This window comes from Vicugna pacos, chromosome 11, assembly GCF_048564905.1.
Source record: "Vicugna pacos chromosome 11, VicPac4, whole genome shotgun sequence".
Taxonomy (NCBI): domain Eukaryota; kingdom Metazoa; phylum Chordata; class Mammalia; order Artiodactyla; family Camelidae; genus Vicugna; species Vicugna pacos.
This window is the reverse complement of record NC_132997.1, coordinates 5,279,363-5,294,950: the sequence shown is the minus strand read 5'-3', so window position 1 is coordinate 5,294,950 and position 15,588 is coordinate 5,279,363. Positions and strand designations below refer to the sequence as shown.

At 42.7% G+C, this 15,588-nt stretch overlaps 1 long non-coding RNA gene across 1 annotated transcript in view; it reads left to right on the top strand.

The window, feature by feature from the left end:
• The first annotated feature begins 15,038 nt into the window (after positions 1-15,038).
• LOC140699128 (uncharacterized) overlaps positions 15,039-15,588 on the top strand; it is a 28,585-nt gene continuing 28,035 nt past the window's right edge. Inside the window, exon 1 of the long non-coding RNA XR_012077133.1 lies at positions 15,039-15,262. This is a non-coding gene — a long non-coding RNA (uncharacterized lncRNA). The remainder of the gene's footprint in view (positions 15,263-15,588) is intronic.

The window sequence follows — 15,588 nt, the reverse complement described above, 5'->3', positions numbered from 1 at the left end:
ATTCACCCGTCCCTACTTAAGATATGTGGGCAGACAAACCAAAAAAAAGCCACCTTTTATATGATTTCATTGATAGGGAACTTCCAGGATAGGTAAAGACATAGAGAGAGAAAGGGGATTAGGGCTTGTCATGGGCTGGGCGAGGTAGGACGTGGGGTGCTCTTTGTATACAAGCTTTTACTTTGAGGAAGGAAATAGTCTGAAACAAGTGGTGCTTGTCTCACAGCACTGTGAATGCAATTAATGCTCCTTAAAATTGCACAATTTAAAATGGGAAAAGGCTAAACTTTATTCTTATATACTTAAAACAAAAATAGAATATAGTAAAATAGAAAAGAAAAAATCTGACTCCATAGAAGATCTGTCCTTTTGGCTTTAACCCTTTGCCCTCTTTTCTAGGCTTAGTTTTACTAGCTCTGCACCTTTTGTAAAACAATGTTGCCTTTAGCCTTAAATATACAGGAGAGCCTACTTTCAAGGCTCTGATTTTTAAGGATATTAACACTTTTGCACTTATATAAAGACAACAGGTTGTAGAATAGTAAACTACTTTTGTTTTGTTAGAGGATTTACAGAGGCACTATGACCTGGTCTACGTAAACAGCTGTAAACCAAGGTAATGGCGGACTAATATCTTGGAGAACCATCTTCCACATGTCAACTTCAGGCTCCTATTCTGCTAAAAAGTGGAGGGGCTGTGGTTGGTTGTTGCAAACTTGTTGGTGTAGAAATTCCTTGTTCTTGGAATCCTTTGCAGCTGTCCACGTGGGTCAGATCATGGTGTTCCTGCAAAACCTGCAACAAAACTAACTTTTTCTATTCTGCAACTTGTTATCTTTATAGGAGTGCAAAGTCTTAATATCCTTAAAGCTCAGACTTTTGAGAATAGGCTCTCCTGTTTATTTCAGGCTAAAGGCAACACTGTTTTACAAAAAGTGCAGAGCTAGCAAGTCTAAGCCTAGAAAACACTGCAGAGGGTTAAAGAAAAGGAACAGATCCAATATGGAGTCAGATTTGTTGTTCTCTATTACAGTGACTTTTGGTGAGAGCTAAGTGGATGATTCCTGGGTGGGTCCTCCACTGTCCCAGGCTGGATTTCAGGCAGGATCCCTGCCAGATTCACCATGATTTTGGACCTAATCTACCGCAGAGAAACTGACAATTATTGGATTAAAATTACCTTTCAAAATCCCTTCAATTGCCTGTAAACTATACCACAGCAGGGGATGTCTCATTGGCCAGTCAACTGCCAGTCTCCCCTGATGCAAGAGACAAGCGTCGCGGCGAGATCCATGGTGGCCTGGCCAGTGCACCTTCCTACTTTGCTCTAAAGCTTTGGATTCCTCACTTTGACACTTTAAAAACTCCCTTTCCTCTTCCCTCTGGCCTGGTGTGAATGAACAAGGTCCCTGAACCCACCTGTGCTGAGTCCATGCCATGCACACAGCCCCATGCACACAGCCCACCATCTGCTGTGTAACCCTGGGATCAAGTGCAAACTCTGAACTCCCCCACACCAAAGGTCCGCGTGCCCAGTGCCTCCACCCTAGGGGTCCAGATCACCATCAGTACCATCAACCACCCAAAGCCCAAGGCCAGTGGCTGGCAGCCTGGGATCAACCTGACCCATCGGGTCAGTTGAGGCACAGGCTGCGGGGATCAGGGTGCCAAGGCGGGAATTGGAACCACCTTCAGCCCAGCCTGCCTCACCCTGTAGTCTCAGACATTAACTATGAAGGTGCACACTAGGCTCGATCCCCCACTGGTGGCAGTAGTCATCATTACTGGAGCACGGATTTCCCCACCCCAACCACAGGGTGAGGGGTGAGTGAGTGAGCTCAGAGTAGGGGTGCACTCAGATTGAAGGGGATCCCATGGTGTGGGGGTACAGGTTGAGAGGTGTGGGGCCCGATCAGAGTGGAAATGACCTGGCTGAGAGGTGAGGGGGATAATTTCAGGTTGTTGGGTGTCCTGTGTTGAGGCATGAGGGGTAAGCTTGTGGGTGTAGGGGCCATAGCTTAGGACCTAGCAGGATGGAGTGTCAGGGCAGGGACAATGGTGTGAGGAGAAGGAGCCCTGTCTTCAAGGTCTGGTGGGAGACTGGGCCTGGCCAGTGGTGGGAGGGTAGTAACAGGGAGGGGAAGTTGATCAGGGGAAGTGGGGCTGGGTGGGTGAGGCCTGGCCTAGGGCAGTCGTGGTTCTAGTTCTGTGCCAGGACCCAGTCGGTGGCTGGGTGAAGGCTCTGGGGATGGAGACCCGGCGGGACAAGCAGGAGGGGCCCCACCTGGCTCCTCCCAGCCCCAGCGGCCAGGGCCGGTAAAGCAGGAGACCCACCCGAGCAGTTTGCGCTGCGGGCGGGAGGAGGAGAGGCGCGCACGCGCAGACGGACAGACGCGCGGACGCTGGAACCCACCCAGAACGCGTGGAAGCTGGCGGCAGCCGGTTGCTCCTGGACCAGCTCCTGGAAGAGGAACACGGCCTGGGGCCTGGGCCGCCGCTTGCCCGCGGCTCGGCTGCCGCTGCCGGAAAGTTAAGAGGGCGCTGGTGGGGGCGCGCTTCTTGGGGACCCGGCGGGTGACGCCTGGGCTGTGCAGCTGAGGATGCGCCCAGGGAGGGGTGCGGAGGTGAGGTCCCGGCCGCGCGTCCCGTTAGGACCCTGAGGCGGGTCCCAGCCGCCGCTGTGGTTCGTGGTAACCCCGGTATTAGTAGTTCCTGAACACCGCGTTTTTGCCGCCGCTTCTACCCGGGTTTAGGAGAGCAGGTACAGCCCCGGGAGTTGGGAGGGCGCCGGACGGTTCCAGAGCATCTCCGACTGGCCCTCAGACGATGGCCTGCTCCTGGCAGGTGGGTGCGGTGCCGTCGCGGGGCCTCGGATGGAATGGGGACTGCCCCATGAGAGCCCCTGGATTTGCTCCCATCTTACCCGCGGCCTGACCTTGGGGGCGGCCTCTAAAGACCCAGGTTAGTGGGACTCAGGTTACAGGTCAGTCTGCTCCTGGGAGATGGGCTCGGTGCGATCAGTGTGCTGGGATGGCTGCAGCAGCAGCGGGAAATTGTTGCAACCCCCGCGCTCTCACAGGGCAGCCCCAATCCCGCCATCGCATCTGCCGCCTTTCCCTGACAGCACAGCACCCGCCTTCCAGGAGCAGGCTGACCTGTAACCTGAGTTCCACGAACCTGAGGCAGAAGAGGCCAAGCTCAGGCCATGCGCTGGGGAGTTTGAAGTAAATCCAAGGGCTCCCATGGGCAGACCCCATAACCCGCCACTGCCTTTGACCACACCGTGCCCTCCTCCCGAGAGCAGGCTGACCTGCGGACCGTGCCTGGAGCAGCAGAGGCCGAGCCCTTGACAGGCCGTGGGGGAGATGGGGGCAAATCTACCAGCTTGCCAGGTCGCTGCCCATCTCCCTGCCGCTGCCCCAGGTTCGTGGACCACTTGTTTTCAAGTCAGTGGTTTCCTGAGAGGCAGGCGTGGTGCAGTCAGGTGGCGGGGGCTGCAGGGAGGGGTGCTGCCCCAAGGGGAGCAGGTGGACTTGCTCCCATCTCCCCTAGGGCCAGACCTGGGGACGGCCTCTGCTGCCCCAGGTTTGCAGGACGCATGTCATGTCAGCCTGTCCCTGGGAGGAAAGCTCAGTGTACTCGGGGCAGCCTCAGTGGCTGACAAGGATTTTAGAAGTGGGCTCTAGCCCAGCATAACTAACTCTCCTTTCTTCTCTTGCTTCCTCAGTTGGTGGCTGTATCGGCTTTTTCATTACAGGTTATTGCTAGATAATGAACATAGGTTTCTGTGCTATATAGAAGAAACTTAACTTAAAATCTCTTTTTATATATAGTGGCTGACATTTGTAAATCTCGAACTCCCAAATTTATCCCTTCCTATCCCCTTTCCCTGGTAACCTTGACTGTTTACTAAGTCTGCAAGTCTGTTTCTGTTCTGTAGATGAGTTCACAGTGTCTTTTTCTCTCTTTTTTTACATTGCACATATGAGTGGTATCATTTGGTATTTTTCTGTTTCTGGCTGCTTTCACTTAGAATGACGATCTCTAGCTCCATCCATGTTGCTGCAAATGGTTTTATTTTGTCCTATTCATGGTAGAGTAGTATTCCAGTGTATAAATATGCCACAACTTCTTTATCCAGTCATCTGTTGCTACATTTAGCTTTCCTCCATGTCTCGGCTATTGTATACAGTGGTGCTGTGAATACTGGTGTGCAGGTATCTTTTCACATTGGAGTTCTTTCCAGTTATATACCCAGATGTGGGATTGCTGGGTCATAGGGTAAGTCTACTTTTAGTTTTTTCAGGGATTTCCATGCTTTCCATAATGACTACACCAAACTAGATTCCCACCAGCAGTGTAAGAGGGTACCCTTCACTCTACAGCCTCTCTAGCATTTATCATTCATGAACTTCTGAGCGATGGCCATTCTGACTGATGGGAGCTGATACTTCATTATAGTTTTGATTTGAATTTCTCAGTTTATTAGTGATATCGAGCATTCTTTCATGTGCCTATTGGCCATTTGTGTCTTCATTGGAGAAATGCTTCTTTAGGTCTTCTGCCTATTTTAAGATTGAGTTGTTTGTTTTTTTTGTTATTAAGTTGTATGAGCTGTTTATATATTCTGAAAATTAAGCCTCTGTTAGTCGTATCATTTGCAAATATTTTCTCCCATTCATAGGTTGTTGTTTCCTTTTGTTTTACTTATGGTTGTCTTTGCTGTGAAGAAATTTATGAGTTTAATTACGTCCCTTTTGTTTATTTTTTTCTCTTATTTCCATTGCCTGGGTAGATTACCCTAGGAGAATGTTGCTAAGATTTATGTCAGATAATGTTTTGCCTATGTTTTCTTTTAGGAGATTTATCATGTCTTGTCCATCTGCATCTTAAGTCTGTACTCAACATCTGTGCTTCAGTTTTGAATTTTGAGCTTCTTAGAGAAAACCTACTCTTAGCTCATACGTCAGATTCAACATGTCTAAAGCTGATTTCATAATCTTTTTTCTTGCAGCGTCTCCACTTATTCAGTGGGATAATCATTCTTCCGGTCTTGAATACACAAAGGCTTGGAGTGGTCTTTGATTTATCTTTCTCTCACCACCCTCCACATTTTGTCAGCTTCTTGAACTGTATGTTGTTGGTTTCAAGTGTCTATTCTGATTGCTGATACTCTGATGAAGAGCTTTCATCCCTGATACATGAATTTTTCCTTCTGCTGAATTCTTGGATATTCTCTTCCCCCCTTTCAGTCAACCTAGAGTTTTGGTGCTCCAACATCTACAGTCAAGTCAAAGACTTAACACAACCAGATCTCAGCCAGGGAGTCTCGACCCTTCATCATTTTGGACTTACCTTATTTGTTCCAATCATTATGTAACTTAGCCTCCTAGGGTAACCTGTGCCTTCTTAAAAACCAGGAGTCACCAGCCTTTTCCTATCCAGTCCTCAGTTAAAACAGCTTAGAATTGCCCTGAGAACTAGTTGGAGCCCCATCCCCTTCATAGAGTCTTCCCTATTTATTCCAAATACTTCTAGCTCCTCTTTGTATTCCTGTACTGTTTATGATCAGTAGCCTGTAATCTTGGATTTGAGTACTGACTTGGTACCATTCCTGGGTGATTTCCAATGTGTCTCCTCACTTAGCTGGTAACTGGAGAAGACTCACTTGTTCAGCCTCCTTTATAACCCTCACCCTGCTTAGCATCGGGCAATAACAGGCATCCAGGCAGTGCTTGCCTTCTTTATTTATTCGCAGTGGTGGTGGTGTGGATTATAGCTAATAACTATTAATTCAGTGTTGCAGTTAAAAAAGAAAGCCAAGAAAATCCAAAAAACTTTATCTCCATGTTCAGTTTAGTGCTTTACCTCAATAGTTTTCTTAAGACTGTGTTTACATTCACATAGTGTTCAGTGCTTGTACAGTTCCCTGAGGCAAGCAGGTGAGATGTCATTATGTTTGACTTTCACGTTACATTTCATATTGGATATAATTGTGCAATGACAAAACCTTATTTTATAAGTAAACAGCCGGAAGCCCAGAGAGACTAAGAGCCTAACCCAGGGTCACCTGGTTAGTGTTTGGCACAGGCCAGGACCGCAGTTCACATCTTCCAGCTGATCCTCTTCCAGTGCCTTTTCATTCCACTGCTGGGAAATGTAGCCCCATCAGCCAAACGGCCAAGTCACATTGCTGCCCCTTTACCTGCCAGTGATGGCAGTGCTACAAAAAGTGGCAAAAGAAAGGTCAGAAATAGGAGTGATAAAAGACATGGAAGTGCTGGAAATGAATCCTCAACCTCCTCCTCCCTACTTGAGCGCCTCACAAGTGTCCCACTCTGACAGTGCTGTTCATTGTTTATAACATAGCCTTAAAATCAGACTGATCTTTTATAGGACATGCTTTTATCCTGGTCCCTTTCCTGCTAGTAGTCACCGTCATGGGCAGAAAGTGCCTGGCTGTGCTCTGTATGTCACGTAGGTAGGAGGGAAAGTGGGAGAGGGAGTTGGTTGAACTGAAGCCGAGCTTTTTACAGCTCTGTTGTTCTAGGACCAGAGCAGTTCCACTCTTGCTTTCATCACCTCTCCACCTCCGAGTCCCAGCCACCCATTCCTGCCTGCTTCCCCACATGCCACGTCCTGGGGGAGGACAGAGTGGTGGGCAATGCCCCCTCCGCCCTCTGCTCTGGGAGGTGCAGGAGTCTGCTTTAACTTTTGAGCTGTTTTGGTAATTGGGCTTTTCCAGCTTTTCTAGACATCTCCTTTCCAGCTCTGAGAAATTGGAGATGTAACTTAACCATACATGGACTATACTAATGTATTCAGTGACATTAGTGTCATGTTGTCTGTAATTGTGTTCTGTGACTGGATAGGAGGTTTTTTTATCTCACAGGATGCTTCACATCCAATTCTAAAGGCCTAGAGGCTGCAGGTGTAATCCAAGTCCTTACATGTCTGTAAGGTAGACATGAACATTATTTGATAATATGACCATATGTTCATCGATTACGGTTAGTCCACCAGCTCTGTATCTAATGAAAGTTTAAATACCAAACTCTTGAAGAAAATTTGCGGGCCATGTCTTTTTGCCTGTAAGTAGTTGCAAAAACTGAAATCACAACTCTACCACAAGCCACAGTGTTTCCCAGTAGAGAAAGCCCCCTAATTTTACAACCTCTAAGTAATGCAGTGGTTCTTTAAGTGAGATGAGGGATGCCAGAGTATTTTTTGTGACACTAGAGTGGCATGACAAGTATTCTGGGACTGGTTACAGTTGAATCTCTACTTCCTATATCCTGGACTGATTACAGAGGCAATGTTAGTGCAGTAACCATCTTGTGAATGCAAGTGTAGCTAGGAAGACAACAGAGAAAATAGAAGGGATATAAAGTAATGGAGGGACTTCATAGCAGTACAAATGGTGACTTTGACACCACCAGCTGCTGATGTGAACTTGGCAAGAATTTGTGAGAAGTGGTGGGTGTCATTGCAAGCAGGAGAGTCCTGCAGCTTTTGGGGTGAACAGGCAAAGGGGAGAGCAGATATGGTGGCTATCCAGGGGCTATTTTTGTCCTGAATGTGAAAATGTCCAGTCCCCTGTTCAATTTTGCAGCCACAACTTCACATGTCTCAGGGCATTATTTCCACCAGAATACCATAAAAATATAAACAACTTCTGTTTCCCAAAGTGTTTGTTCTCGATCTGAGATGATTGTCCTGTGGTGGTAGGTAAGTGGGCGATGGGGCCTATTACATCACCCCCTTTCACTAGAAGTCTACCTCGCTGCTTTTCACCCTACTCCTAGAGGTGCTGTCATTCTGTTACACCTAGGCCTGTAAGACGGGTTTGCCTGAATCCTCACGTGAAAAGGTATGGTTATGTGCAGTTTTAAAAAATTGCTTGGGTCATGTGGTCCTTTGTTCCTTCCATTGGAAATCACTATTCCAGAGCAAATAGTATGCATCTATACAAACTATATTGTTTGTAAGATGTCTTCAGAGGTTTTGCAGTAGGTTTAAATATTTGCTTGGTGATGGTATCTTGATTGATTGAAGGAGGCAACCCTCACTAGAGGCATTGTGTGCTTTCTGTCTGAGAGTTCCTTTACTGGCAGCAGAGTGTTCGTAGGCAGAGTTAGAAAGTTACCTGGTCTGAGAAGCCGAATTTGCCCGCAGCTGGGAATTGGCGGAAGAGTCTGTTATGGAAGGAAAGCTTTAGGATTATCTGGTAGCAGAGTTCTGGGATCCAAACCCTGGGAAACCTCAACTTTTGTAGATTATGTTCTGTAACAATAGGCTATAGGATAATTTTTACACTTGTTATAGGATGTAGAGTTGGGGAAAGGCTTAAAAGTGAAAGAAACTTAAAAGAGAATCTCCGAATATTTTAAAGAAGACAGTTCTCAGAATGAGAGCTTTTCTGGAAAAGACTAGCTCTTCACTTCACAGGGGAAGCAGGGAGCAGGTGTAACTGCACTTACGGTAACTTCAAAGGTAAACCTTACCCTCCCACTTAGCTGTTTCCTGGTGTAGGTTCATCTCCCACATCTGTAGTTTTAGACCTGATGTGTCATTTTCTGGTACTCCATTCTGCTTCTTAGTGAGAGACTGACCCAAAGTCACATAGCAATTCAAAAATTGCGCAAAGGTCTTTATTGTTAAAAATGTAGACCTGTGGCAGGGTGCTGCATTTGCAATTGACTTTCAGTACAGAGAACACTGAAAAGAATGCAGTGTTATTTCTTTTTTTATTCCTTTAAGCCTTTGAATAGAAGGTTTTCTTTGCAGAGTGTCTGGAGTACATCAGAACAAGCAGGAACTAAAATAGCTTTAAGAAAGCTCCAGTATAGACGTTGCTTATAGTGTGGTATCTGTCTTATGTGAATTCTTTACAGCAGGAAGTTGTAACTCTCAATTTCTTAAGCAAATATAAACATTCTTGACTCCTATTGACATTCTTTGTGGGGTGAAGCTGCTTTTGCTTCCAATCTGAGCATTGAAAGGCCTTCTATGATACTTCTACCAGTCCTCAGTATTTTATTTTCCCTCTGTTGTGAACTTGTTTTTAAATTTGAAGCAGATATAAATATCATTAACTTGCTACATATGTAGATATTCAGTGTTACATAGTCAGAAAGTTTGTGTACATCACACGTATCTACATAATTCCCCCCTTTTCAACTGTGTTCCTTATGAAAGGATGGTGGGAAATGGCGTTATGGGGATATGTCTTACAGTACACAGTGTTTCCCCTGTTCCCTCTACCATATCTGGATATTCTTTCATCTTTCAGCTTCTAGACTTACTTGCTCTTTTTCTTAAAGCCAGGTGTATCTCATCCCCCTGCGCACACACACATGTGTACACACACACACATTCTTCCGTAGGGAGTAGCGTGCACCATCTAATTCTCCCACTCCAGCTCTGGACCCACCCACTGGAGGCAATGTCTTGCACGAATTCATTTGTAAGTTGCTTTTTAAAACTCGAGTGGTCAGGAAATAGGACTGATATCCACACCTAGTAGGCAGGCCCTCAAGGACAACTTCCATGGTTAATGCCAGGTTATCTTAATGTTTGACTACCTCGGTTTCATGTCTTCCTGTGCCACCTGTGTGACCCATGATTCCCACATTTCTGTCTCCTGCTAGAATTTTTCTCTCCAACTCTGGACTCTTACAATCTTCTACTGATTTGACATCTTCAATTGAAGCTCTGATATCTTAAAAGCAACATGTGTAAAAACTGAGCTCTTTGTTCTCCTCCCCCCCAAACTGGTTCTTCCTGCAACCTCCCCCATTCAGTTAGTGGAAACTTAATCCATCCAGCTGCTTGGGTTAAAAAACTTGGAGTTATTCTGACTTTCACTGACATACCACATGAATTCTGTCAATAGATCTGGTTTAACACTGCCTTTAAACCATATCCAGAACCCAGCCACTTCTCACCATGGCTCCTGCCTCCACTGCTGCTTCCCTGCCCTGAGCCACTGTCCTCTCCTCCTGCACAGCCCTTTTCAGAGGCTTCCCACCTTTCATCTCTGACCCGTTTCGACTATTCTCACCCGGCAGTCAAGTGAGCCTCGAAAACCTAAGTGAGATTGTGTCGTCCTTCTGCAGTGCCTCCCCATTTCACTCTGGGTAAAAGCCACAGTCCTTACAATGTCCTCCAAGGCCATACAGGACCTGCACTGACCCTTCACCGCAGCTCCAGCCGTGCCCCCATTCTGGAACATGCGAGGTGCGCGCTGCCCTTGGTGATGGTTATTCCGTCCACCTGGGACTTCTCACCTCCAAGTCTTAGTTCTAACCTCAGTCCTCAGTGTGCCCTGCTCTGGTATTTAATACAACATCACCCACATCCCATACCCTCAACTCTCTTTACCTTGCCCTTTTTTGATTTTTCCATGGTTCCTCTTTCCTAACATGCCACCTTCTCTGCTGCTCTGTTGTGTGAATTGTCATCTCCACCCCCATCCCAGCTAGACTCCAACCAAGCTCCGTGAGGACAGGAATTTTGTTTTGTTTATTGATCTATTCCAAGTGCCTAGACTAGTCCTGGGTACATAGTAGGCAGTCAAAAATTATTTGCTGAATAAATTTAAAGACTATTTTAAAAATGAATCATCCTTTCAGGAACGGGTGAGGATAGGAAGCTGCATGAAGGAAAATGGTGCAGTAAATAATGATATTTGCCTGCTGTTCTTTGTGTGATATATATATGTGTTTTAGTCTTAATTTGGTATCCCAGTTTCTTAATTTAATAGCTGTATTAAGGTGTAATTTACAGGCCATAAAATTCACACATTATAATTGTACAAGTCAGCCATTTTATCTATTTCTAGATTTGTGCAACTTTGTCCTCATAAAGTCCCCTTGTGTCCGTCCATATGCAGTTTGCCCTCCCCTCAGTGGCACCCTGATTTTATTTCTTTTTTTTTTTTTGGCAATCACATCTCAAACGGATAATTTACACAGCAGTACTAATATAGCTTTGCACTTTTTGAAATGACACACTTAAATATGAAATTAGCTGTCATTGCTGAATGTAGGTAGCAGTATCCGACATTGGTGAGAAGAATGGACTTGAGTGTCAGACTGGCTGCAGTCTTACTCAGCTCCACCATTTACCAAGTTACCCAAATTATTTTCTGCCTCAAGCTCTTTATCTGTTATATGGGGGTAATAATAGCAGCTTACAGAGTTGTTGTGAGGATTAAGCAAACAGGGAAACAAAATTTAGTATAGTGGCCTGCTTATGTTATTATCTAAGAACTAGCCTTGCAGGTAGAGGGCAAAATTCAAATCAGTTTCTAAAGTATATGTAAAATATAATCCAGTTCCTGCCTGGTTTGTAAACACGTATGCCTACTGAAGAATTTAAAAGCAGGCTAATTTCCAACAGAAAAGATCATTTCTCAGCATTTCTTTCAAAGATAGCTGCAAAATCACTTTTACTAAATGTTCCATGCCCAACTCTTACAGAAATTTGACACCAGGGACGTAATTATCTACATTTTTCTTAAAATGATGCTGACCATCAGGAAGTGTTCTCAATTATATTTTAGCCTTTATGTTGAGAAATACTGTGAGACTTCTTCTAAATTAATGGGTGGGGGCATTCATTGTAGCTCTTGTAGCCTGATAAGCCTGCACTAAATTATCTTTTTTTAACTTTTAATTAAAGTAATAAATTAATTTTTTGCTGGGGGGTGGTAATTAGGTTTTTATTTATTTATTTTATTTTTAGAAGAAGTACTGGGGATTGAACCCAGGCCCTTGTGCATGCTAAGAACATGATCATCCACTTGAGCTATACCCTCCCCCCTAAATTATCTTAAATAAGGTCTTTTTCTCTGTTTTGTTACTTTATGTAAAGATGCACAAAGCAGGGTCATCAGACGCCTCTCAATCACGAAGATGGTAATAGTGAAAAACATTGCGCAGTGACAGTGAATCCTTGGCATATGAAGAAAGATTGTAAAGTCCTGAATGAATTAAGAAGGTATTGTTACATTAACATACATGTAAGCATGGCTCTCTTACCTTTATTTTTCACTTTATAATGAAGATAATACCCACCCGTCAAGGTTGCTTTGTTTGATAGAGGGCATATCTAAACCCTTTTCTGCAAGTTTTTTAAATACGAAAGAGCAGTTAATTTATCAGAAGTGTGAATTGTGTAATCTGGTCTGTCTAGTATGGTAGCCACGAGCCACATGTGGCTATTGTGAATTAAGATGTTCTATAAGTGGAAAATATATAATAGATTTTCAAGACTTCGTACAACAAAAATAATGTAAAATATTCTTAATAAGTTTTAAAAGTGTCAATCACACTTTTGAAATGATAGTGTATTGGATATTTTGGGATAAATGTAATTATTACTGGAATTAATTTCACTTGTTCCTTTTAATTTTCTAAATGGAATTACTGGAAAATTGTGACTTGCACTATGTTTCTATTGACAGTGCTGGTTTCTAACTTATTGCAAATAATATGAAAAGGAAACTTTGATTAAAAATTTTGTAATTGAGTAGTTGATTTACATCATATTAGTTTCAGGTGTACAAAATAGAGGCTCAACATTTTCATAGATTATATTCCATGTAAAGTCACCATAAAATAATGGCTATATTTCCCTGTGCTGTATGATACAGCCCTGTAACCTATCCATTTTATACGTAGTACTTTTTACCTCTCAATCCCCTAACGCCTTCCTGCCTCCCCTCTTCTCCTTCTCCCCATTGGTAACCACCAGTCTGTTCTGTGTACCTGTGAGACTATTTCTGTTTTATTATAGTCATTAATTTGTTTTATTTTTTAGATATACATATAAGTTAATATATAGAATATTTGTTTATCTTTCTCTGACTTATTTCACTTAGCATAATACCCTGTAGGTCCATCCATGTTATTGAATATGGCATTATTTTATTTTTTAATGGCTGAACAGTATTCCATTTGTGTGTGTGTTCATGGTATATATGTGTGTGTATATATATGTATACATGTATATATACATATATATATATATATATAATATACCACAACTTCTTTATCCAGTCATCTGTCAGTGAACATTTGGGTTGTTTCAGTGTCTTGGCTATTTTAAATAGTGCTGCTGTGAACATTGGGGTGCATGTGTCTTTTTGAATTAAATTTTTCTCCAAACATATACCCATGAATGGGATTGCTGGATCACACGGAAGTCTATTTTCATTTTTTTATGGAACCTCTTTTCTGTCCTCCATAGAGGCTGCACCAATTTACATTCCCACCAACCGAGTAGGAGGGTTCCTTTTTCTTTTAAAAGGTAAAAAATTCTCTACATTTACATACTTTCCTTTCAGTTTAGGACACAGTTTGGCAAAAACCAGATAGAATTTAATAGGAGTAAATACAGTATTTATTTTGAATGTCCATGCATTATGGATAGATATGTTATTGATGAGTTGGTTCCCTATTTTTGTAGGTGCAGATGTTTTTATAGCTTCACAGACATTTCAGTCTTGCAGAGAGGAAAATTTCTTTTTATTTTGCTGAACTTGTCCGGGTGTCTTTATCAGACTTGGTCCAGGCCTGCAGAGGTGAATACACATCCAAACCTGAACCATTTGAATGTCTGCAAGATTTTAAGAGTCTAGAATATCAGATCTGGACTGTAACTCTGGTAAATGACATCAGTGACTGGACTCAAGAAAACTCCATTTGAGGACAAAACCTTTCATAAGCCAAAAAGGCTTTGAAATTGTGGCAAAGCCAGAGACTTTTGTGCGCCACTTATGGCCACAAACCCATGAGGAAAACCACAGGCCTTCTGGAGTGCCAAGGGAATTCCATGTGAGGAGTCCAGCACTCACAGGAATCCAACAAGTCCCTGTCTGCCAGAGCACCTTCATTGCTACTGTGCTGTTTTGAGTAAATGTCTTTTCATCAGGTTCAAATTGGTTTGTTGTTATTTTTTTGCATTAAAAAAAAACTTCTTTTCCCTGGTGAAAGTAAAAGCCTAACATTTTCTGATTTCTTTTGACAGAGAAAATATGAGCCTGTGGATCTAAACTCATCTGTGATGGTCTGCAGCTGGGAGCAACCGGATCAGTGTCAGTCCCCTTGCAGCCATTGGCTGGGAGCCTGCATGTTCCTTGGAATGGTATTTGAAACATGCCACACTAGCCGTGCCTTCGCTGTGGGCTGGGAGGCGAGTCACTCAGAATCTGCATTATGGAATGTATGTTTCAGATCTACAGTTAGGAGATCTTTTTTAATAGCCAGAGAATATAGTCATAAATATATCTATTAATGTATTTGTGCAAGAAACTTTTTAAAGATTTTTTTATTATAAAAAGTTACCCCCCAAAATTGAAAATGAAAGAACAGTGGAATTAAAAATCATCTGTACCTTAATTATACATAAAGAATCATAAAATCCTTCTAAACTTTTTTTTGTTCAAATGTAGATATTTTTCCCATCCAAAAAGGAAAATTATTATTTCACATTTTTTTCTTTCTCCTTTTATTATATATTCCATATCAATAAATATAAATCTTTTAAATCCCTTTTAATTGCTGTTTAACACTATATTGAACAGATATGTAAATAGTTCTAGGTTTCAGAAATTTAAAAAATTGTCATTACAATACCACTGCAAAGAATATTTTGGTGTTTCTATTTTTAGTTACTAATTTGGACTAAAAATTAACAAGTTTGCTTTTCTTCATCTAAAACATTGGTTATTTTATGAAGGAACTGTAAGGATTTTAAATAACTTTTCAGTAATTTCAACAAAGAAATTATCTTTAAGGCAAAAATGTATGATGGATTGCAAATCTATTTTTATTATATCTTCACTTTTACCAGTGTGACATATGTGTGTGTTTGCACAAGTGCTTTAACTACCAGCAACGTAAGAAAAATCTGTGTACTAAAAATGTGAAAATACTTTCCCGGTTTGTGTTTTCATTCTCCCAATATAGGTTTTGGATGACAAGCTTGTATTTGCAAAAGTACATCCCCTGTGGGAGGTGTTCTGTACATAAGCTGAGATACTGCACATAATATTGCCTCTGAAGCCCAATGATCTGAAAACCCGGTCCTCAGCCTTTGATAACTTCAGATGTTTTATGAAAGTCCTCCAAATGGATGAAAGTATCAACAACCGGAACAAGAGCTTTTCTTTGCCCTATTTGAGAAGAGCTCCGTCAATGACTTTTATATTCAGCATAGAGATACATTCTCCAATCCAACCACCAGAAACCGCATTGTAAGTCTAAACCGAGTTTAGCTGCTGTCTTGGGGGTGATTTAGAACCTGCTGTTGAATTATCAGTGATTTGGTTTGGTTGGTTTGATTTGGTTTTTAAAAGCTGCCCATAAAAAGGAAAAAAGAGAAAGAAAAGAAATATGCCTACAGATTCCTGTTAGGATAGTAAACAGTGGCTGGTTAGTTACCTTGTATAAACCACAAGCTCTCTTAGAATATTTTTAGGTTTGCTTCATCCTTTCTCAGATCAAGTATCAAGTAAGAGACAGTGTTAAAAAAAATTCAGGATTAACAGGTTTGTGAGCTCCAGGATTTGCAAGGCAGCTT